This window comes from Marmota marmota, unplaced genomic scaffold (assembly GCF_001458135.2).
Source record: "Marmota marmota marmota unplaced genomic scaffold, marMar, whole genome shotgun sequence".
In the NCBI taxonomy this organism is placed as follows: Eukaryota; Metazoa; Chordata; class Mammalia; order Rodentia; family Sciuridae; genus Marmota; species Marmota marmota.
This window is the reverse complement of record NW_025999862.1, coordinates 3,410,376-3,417,654: the sequence shown is the minus strand read 5'-3', so window position 1 is coordinate 3,417,654 and position 7,279 is coordinate 3,410,376.

The window sequence follows — 7,279 nt, the reverse complement described above, 5'->3', positions numbered from 1 at the left end:
TCCCAGGTTCAGCTGTATATTATCTGCTGTTGGGTGGGGGCGGCGGGGGAGGGTGTTTACTTTTTTAACACTCCGTCTCATCCAAGGTTCCATGACCCCTGGAAGACAAGAATGTGTCCTTTTGCCGACTCCACTGAACATTCCCCAGCTCCTCCTCTTGGAGGACAAAGTCACTCAAAGTCCAAGAACATTGTGATGGTGTCCAGTGATCAAGCATGTGGGCCTTGGCCAGCCTGGGGCTGTGGGGACATGTGACGCCCCAGGGCCTTGTGCATGTCTTACGGAACTCTGAAGTCCTCAGGAATCCTCATTCACAGGTCGCCATCCTGGTTCAAGTGGCTCCTCCCTGAGGCTTCTTGGATAAGGGGCTCTTTTTGCCTATGTCAGCGTCGGAATATTTCTCAAAGGAGGGAGTTTGAGGGGTGTTTGGGGTGAGGGCTGGGGGTGGAGGAAGTGATGGGAAATTGTGCTGGGGTGGGAGTGTTTTAATTTTTATTTTTAATTTGTTGTTTTTCAATATACATGACAGTGGAGTGAGTTTTGACATATTATACACACATGGAGTGCAACCCAGTCCAATGAGGACCCCATTCCTGTGGCTGTCCATGCTGTGGAGTTTCACTGTGGTGGTTCATATATGAACATAGGACAGTTACGTCAGATTTGTTCCACTGTCTTTCCCATTCCCATCCCCTTTTCCTTCCCTTCATTCCCCTTCATCTAATCATGAACTTCTATTCTTCCCCTCCACACCCTCCTTTGTTGTGGGTTAGCATCCACATATCAGGGAGAACATTCTGCCTTTGGTTTGGGGGGATTGGCTTATTTTACTTAGCATGATAGTCTCTGGTTCCATCCATTTACCTGCAAATGCCATAATTTCATTCTTCTTTAAGGCTCAGTAATATTCCATTGTGTATATGTACCCCATTTTCTTTATTCATTCATCTGTTGAAGGGCACCCAGGTTGGTTCCATAGCTCAGCTATTGTGAATTGAGCTGCTATGAACATTGATGTGGCTGCATCACTGTAGTGTGTGATTTAAAGTCCTTTGGGTATGAAGCAAAGAGTGGGGTAACTGGGTCAAATGGTAGTTCCATTCCAAGTTTCCTGAGGAATCTCCATTCTGCTTTCCAGAGCGGTTGCACCAATTTGCAGTCCCACCAGCAAGATATGAGTGACACTTTTTGGGGGTGGAAGGTTGATGGATGTAATGGGGGATGGGCAGGGCAGAGCTGATCCAATGGTGATCAGCTCCAGGAGCAGTGGACTGATTGGGAGATCCACCAGGTCAGACTGTCACCTGTGGGAATGGTGACCAGCTAGTGGGTGTTCCCTCCCTGGCTCCGTGTCCCCCAAAGACCAGGGATGGATTCAATGCCCAGCTTATGTCCTGGTACCATGTGCCACATCCCCAGAGAGGGAGCACAGCCCAGGAGGAAGAGAAAGGCACGCTGGTGGTCCACAGCTGGTGAAGGAAGAGAAGAGGGAGGGGCTGTGGCCCCTGTGGCCGCCCAGGGCAAAGTCACACAGACAGGGCCTGGGGGAGGGGATAACCGAGACCATGCAGAGACCCCGTCCTGCCCAGCTTTGGTGCTCCATCCCAGCTGGTGGAGGCTCTTAACTCTGAGTCCAGCACATCCCAGTCCCCTCTCAGGGACATCAGGAAGGGTCTCCAAGGACAGGCCATCGTCAGTACAAATGAGTGAGAACCAGGAGAACCCGCAGCCCTTAAACTCACATGGGCTGAACAATAAAAGTTTAAAAGTAGCTCAGCGGAACGTGCCCTGGGCCTATTCCAATCACAAACACCAGACAAATAATCCAAAGCACTCAGCGAGCACGAGGCGCATCCAGCTCACCCTCCCTGGTTACTGTCACTCCAGGAGCGCAGCAGCCGGCGGTTCTGACAGCATCTGCGCCTCCGACCCCCGGCCGGGCTCTGGATCTAATAGCAGCGCCCTGTCTTTAGAATGCTCCTCGCTCGGGGGGCTTTACAGACATCATCTAATTGGGGGGGGGGCAAGGGGAGTTGTGGTGTGCCTCGGAGCCCATTGGGAACCCCACAGCTGTGGCATCGGGGTGAGGGAGCTTCACTGGGTGCCTTTGAGGGACCAGCCCTGCCTCAGGGGCTCAGAGCACAGGGGCCTGGGCTCTGTGCACCAGGAGCCCTTGGTCTGGTGCCGAAGCTGGAGGCCCACCCGTGGCCGTGGGGCAGAGGCCCGGCCCTGGTCCTGCCTGCCCTCTTGGGGCAGTTAACCCTGCGCAGGTTCTGACCAACACTCCAATGCCACGCTGTCCCCTGGGTGGGCCGGAGCTGGTTCCTGTGCCTCACACTGAAGCCATTTGATCTCCCTCTCCTCTCTAGCTTCCACAGGGGCCTGCTCCCATCTGTCACTCATTGTTTTTGAGTCTCTAGCAGGTGGTGGATGCCGTACACGCAGTCACGGTGGTCCGTGGTGCAGGTGAGGTGCACTGGGTCCCGGGGGCACTGAAGTTTGCTGGAGATGGTGTGGGGCTGGAGAGGGGGCTGCAAGCCCAGCCTGAGCTCTTTTCATAAGATCTGTCCAACAAGCACCGACAGACGCAGGCTCCAGGGTCTTTATAACCCCAGGTGTGTGGTCTGGAGAGCGCGTCCTGGGCCGAAGGAAGGGCACGTGCAGAGGTTTTGAGCTAGGACAGAGCTGTCTGTGTTGATGGGACAGAAGGGAAGCCAGTGGCAGTCCAGGGAGAGCCAGGGGAGAGAGATGAGCTGGGGCCTGGGGAGGCAGCAGGGCCCAGGGGAGGACAGGTCAGGCCTTGAAGCTAAAGCTGGGGTTGGGTCCCAGTGCATCGGGAACCTCCTGTGTTCCAGTGAGCAAAGGGGCCTGCGTCCTTGGGAGCTGCTGCCCACTCCTTCCCGTGAACCTGAGCTGGGTGTGCTGGCCTTGAGTGCCACCCCGCCCCCAGGCCTCCCATAGCTCCCCGCGCAGATGGGATGCCATAAAGGAGTGTTGAATGACGAGACCTCCAAGGATGCTTGGCGACATGGAGCTTTGGAGGCCCGGCCAGGCCCTTGGTGAGTGAGAAGGTATTTGATTTTAAGCAAAGGATGGCTAATCGCACATAAAAGCCTAACATTTCCGGCTGGTCTGCATGGCTTCCTTTTATATGCCAAAGACACGGGATAACAAAAATAGCTGCTCTTTATTAAGCATATTCTGTGTGCCAGGCGCCATGCCAGACACTTTATAAACCACCTAATTGAATTGACTCTTCATAACCACCCTACAGAGGCCGGTGGGCAAGTTTCCTAAGGTCACATCGTTAGACAATTCTACTGACAATTTACTGTTTCCCAGTACTGGGAAGTGAACCCAGGGGCCCTTTGCCACTGAGCTGCCTTCTCAGAACTCTTTATTTTTTAGTTTGAGACAGGGTCTAACTGAGTGGCCCAGGCTGGCCTGGAACTTGTGCTCCTCTTGCCTCAGCCTCCTGAGTCACTGGGATGACTGATGTGCCCCGCACCTGGCCGATGACAATTTTAAGATGATTTGCCCAAGGAAGGAACGCTTTTGAAAGCCCCCGCCTTAGAGTAGCTACTTCAATTTTGTTAACTCAGAAATGGAACCCAGTTAGGTCTGGACGGTGGGTGGGATTGTGTTTGTCAAGGGAGTGACCAGCAGCCACAAGCTGTCCGGGCGAGGGAGATGGTGCAGGGGAAGACGGGGACGAGACCACGAGTGGGTGTGGGGGAGGCAGGGAGGAGAGTTGCTGTGGTGCGGAGAGGCAGGAGGGGGAGCTGGGAGGGGTGCTGCTGCTCAGTCTGCACACGAGGGCCCATGGGAGCCATTGTAAGTTCTGGAGTGAGGGAAGAGGATGCAACTGCTGTTGGATTTTGGCTCTAAAGTCTATGGGGATTGGAGGAGAGGGATGAGATTAGAGAAAGAGGCCAAGAAAGGTTAAGCCTTGTGTCCCTGGAGCGAATAGGGCCAGGGACAGGACATTCTGACAAGTGGTAACTGCTAACATGCATCCACTGTATTTCACCCAGGCACCGCACACACATTAGCTCAACCATTCAGTCCTCCCAAGCAGGCTGAGGTAGTAATAGAGTCCACTGCCCTCACTGAGCCCTGCTCTGTGCCAGGCACTTTATGTACATTCCTGCAACTCTGTCCATAGCCACAGAGGGGAAGTTTCAGTATTCCTTCCCTTCTACAGATGATGTGTCGACGTTCAGAGAGGTTAAGGAACTAACCCAAGATGCAGAGCAGACTTGTCTGGTTCTATTGTGTTGGTTCCACACACTGTTCCAGGCTTGGCCCCTGTTCACGGATGGGAGTACTGAGGTTCTGAGAAGCTCTGAGGTGCTGCAGGAGCCAGAAGCATCATGGTGGCTTTTATCCCATGGGGCTCTACATGGGTCCCTTGTCCTGCCAAGACCCATTGCCACTCTTGAGTCTTGGGGGCTTGACTCTCACTGGGCCTCCTCACCCCCCCTGGACCCCTGACCCATGCCTACTGGTCCTGTGACCCCTCCCGACGGTGCCTCACAGCCCTTCCCAGAGGCAGCTGTTCCAGGTGCCTGAAGTCGGCCGCGAGGCCCATGATAAAGGCCCGGGGAGTGGCCAGGCCCTTGGGGGGGGACGAGCTCCGGATCCCTCTGGTCTTGCCAGATTGGCGTCAGAGCCCTGGGGGTGCAGGGCTCTGATTGGGCTCCAGGCCCAAATGGGGAAAAGCCGCAGGGACACAGGTAAGTGAGGGGCCACGGCATGGGTGGGACATGTGGCCAGGAAGCCAAGAGGAGGCAGAAGGAAGCAGAGACACCCACGAGGGGCCAGGAGCCAGCCCCGGCCAGCCCCGGCCCTCCCAGCGCCCCTCCTGGCCGAGGGCGAGGATGGAGAGTAGATGGAGCCTGCAGGAGGCGGGGCCTGTAGGCTCCTGGGACACAGGTGTCTTCCCAGTAGGTGACCTGGGAGGCTCTTGGGGAAGTGGCCCCTGGAGTGTAGGGGCCGGGAAGTCTTCCAACTGCTGCTCAGTGGACTGGCGGCCTGCCTGGCCAGCGGGAGGCCCCCACTGACTGGGAAGGAGGCCGGTCTGAATCTGAACAGGCACTGAGTGACATTTTCGAGGACCTGTCCTAAGGAATAGGGCAGAATGGCTGTCATCAGCATCTCTAAAATGTCTGGGGGGGGGAACACAGCCTCTGAAGCCTGGTTTTGGGGAGCAGATTGACATCTGTCCCCAGGGTCTCAGAGTGCTCCCTCTGAGCCTGTTTGTGAGGGTCTGGCAGAACCTTTGCCGGTCAGAGGGAGGCCAGCTTCAGGCCCGCTCAGCTGGAGTGTCCATGAGGACCGCAGGGCCCTGCTCTGGGTCCCCATGACTTCCTCACACGCCAGCCACCTGAAGACAGGCATTCTTTGTGCCAAACCCTGTCCCCTGGGGCTCTCCTGAGGCCTCAAGTGAGCTGGGCCAACAAGGATGGTTTTGGGGACCTGACAACTGAATCTGACTGTCCAGGGGGGTGATGTCTGGGGGTGATGACAGCCAGCATAGGTCTCTGGCAACAGGACAGCTGCCAGCCTGTCCCAAGAGACAGGCCTGGTCCAAGAGACGGCCCTGCAGGTTCATGGCCAGATGGTGACCGCATGTCACAGTGGAAAGATGGGCACACCTAGGAGTCATCGGTCCCTGCCGGCCATGGGTGGATAAGGGTAGTGCATGCTGCTAGCTGGCTTCTCTAGTAGGTGGGGGAGCCCCAAGTCTTCTGCCTGCCAAGGGGAACCCCTTCCCCCACAAGGGGTGATCAATCCACAAGGTCCCATGGGGTACATGTGACAGGGACAAGGAGTGCTGGCCTCACCTATCTCAGATGCCACTTTGGAGAGCCCCTGTCCCTCAGGGCCCCCTTAGCTCATGCTCCCACTTTGAAGACTGCCTGTCCTTGTCCCCCGGGTGGTTGGGATTCTGGAATGGATACTTAGGGAGGGGGCCCGTGGCAGGGTGCCAGGTGGGGCTACATTCTGGGGACGGCTGACCTGGGGGAGGTTATAGGTAAGTGTGTGTGTGTGTGTGTGTGTGTGTGTGAGAGAGAGAGAGAGAGGAAGGGAGGGAGGGAGAGAGGTGGGGGGAGGCATTACAAGGTTGGAAGAGAAGTTGCATTCACAACTGGCCCAGGGGACTTCACCTCTGGAGGGACCTATTATGTCCCTGTCACCCCTTGCCCTAGTATAGGAGTGGTACAGGTTGGGAGGACCAATCCTTTTTTAGGGGGGAGAGACAGATTTCATCAAAATGCTGAGCCCCTGAACTCTGGCTTAACCTGAGCCCCAGGCCTGGGGAGGAGGAGTCTTCCTCAGGTCCCAGGCCGCAGCCAGAGTCCACTCCAGACACCAGGCTCAGACCCAGGGAGGTGAGGAAGTCTGTCAGGAGCACACCTGGTGGCCTCTGGATTCTGGTGACCCCCGACTTTCCACCCAGCCCCTTCCCTTGCTGCCTAGAACTCGGTGTCCCTTGGTGCAGCCTGAGCCACCAGGCTCCTGCCACTTACAGATGGGGGCAGGATGGCAAAGTGGCTGGGGCCCTGCAGGTTGGCCAGGAAGCAGGGAAGGACCACCCAAGGCTGACGGGACCTCTCCTTTTCCAACCTGGGGATCAAGAGTCCCGGGGTCCATGGGATGTGCTGCCAGAGGCCACGTAGGGGAGGCGGCCGCTCAGGTCCTGGGAGCAGGTTTGTGGCCTCTGTTGTGAGGGGCAGCCCTGTGAGCCTCATTTCTGGGTGCCACACGACCTCCTGCCTGTGAACTCCAGCAAGTCGTTTAACCTTGGCCAAACGAGGAGCGTGAGCATGGCTTTCTCACTAGGCCCCAGGAGGTTCAAAGGAGATTACAAATAATGATCGACAATATTTGCTTTATTGATTATGGCCATGAACCAGGCAGGAAGAACCTGCCAGATCAAACATCTGCTCCTTAAGAAAAATGACATTTTTAGTGCCTGTGGGCCAAACCCTGAGCCAGCGTGACCCTGGGGCCTCCAGAGGAGCTGCACCAGGAATGCTGCAGGCGTTGGTGGAAAGGGGAGCCCAGAGACCTGTGGACCTGCTCCTGCTGCCCAGGCGCTGCTGGCTAAGCCTGAAGCAGGCAGGAGGGAAGTAGAGCCTGGGGGCACCGGCTGGGCAAGGTACAAATGCCAGTAGCCAACCTCGGCACCTTGCTCACTCTCTGAGCCTCAGTTTCCTCATCTATAAAATGATATGACAGTAGTATCTATGCCTCTGTGGTTCAATGAGACACC